This window comes from Acipenser ruthenus, chromosome 8 (genome assembly GCF_902713425.1).
Source record: "Acipenser ruthenus chromosome 8, fAciRut3.2 maternal haplotype, whole genome shotgun sequence".
Classification (NCBI taxonomy): domain Eukaryota; kingdom Metazoa; phylum Chordata; class Actinopteri; order Acipenseriformes; family Acipenseridae; genus Acipenser; species Acipenser ruthenus.
This window is the reverse complement of record NC_081196.1, coordinates 43956546-43957136: the sequence shown is the minus strand read 5'-3', so window position 1 is coordinate 43957136 and position 591 is coordinate 43956546.

Below are 591 nucleotides of genomic sequence, written 5' to 3'. Positions count from 1 at the left end.
TCTGAACCAAATTAATCTCATCAGTAAAACAAATGAATGCCAACATCACAACTAGCTTTTTCTGATTACAAGACATATACATCTACTGTTTTGTTATCTGACAAACATGTACAGCAAGACACTTCAGTAATTGAACGAATCGGATTTACAGATATGACAGGTCTTATAGCTACAGAAAAGAGAAAAGGTGATGGCACATGGGCACATTACAAGTCATGTTAATTCATGGGTAAATGCCATCAAACAAATGTCACTGTATTTGTTGTGAAATGATGGCATTCAAATTTTTTTTTTTTTTTTTTAAACTGTGCACAGTTACACTTTTTACATACAAATATTCAAAACAAAAATGTATATTTATTAAATGGTCAGCTTTGTGTTCTTTCCTTGTCCTGTTAAGTTACATTTTCATACCCCCCCTCCCCCTCCCCCAAAAAAGAAATAAAAAAAATAAAATCACTGTTGTGCAGGATTAGAAGAAGATTCTACTGACCACTGTTGGAACTACACTTTATTTCTTCAATAAAATCAGGCTACAATATTTGAATACATTCCAATCACCACAATAAAGAAATCTGAAATGCACTATAG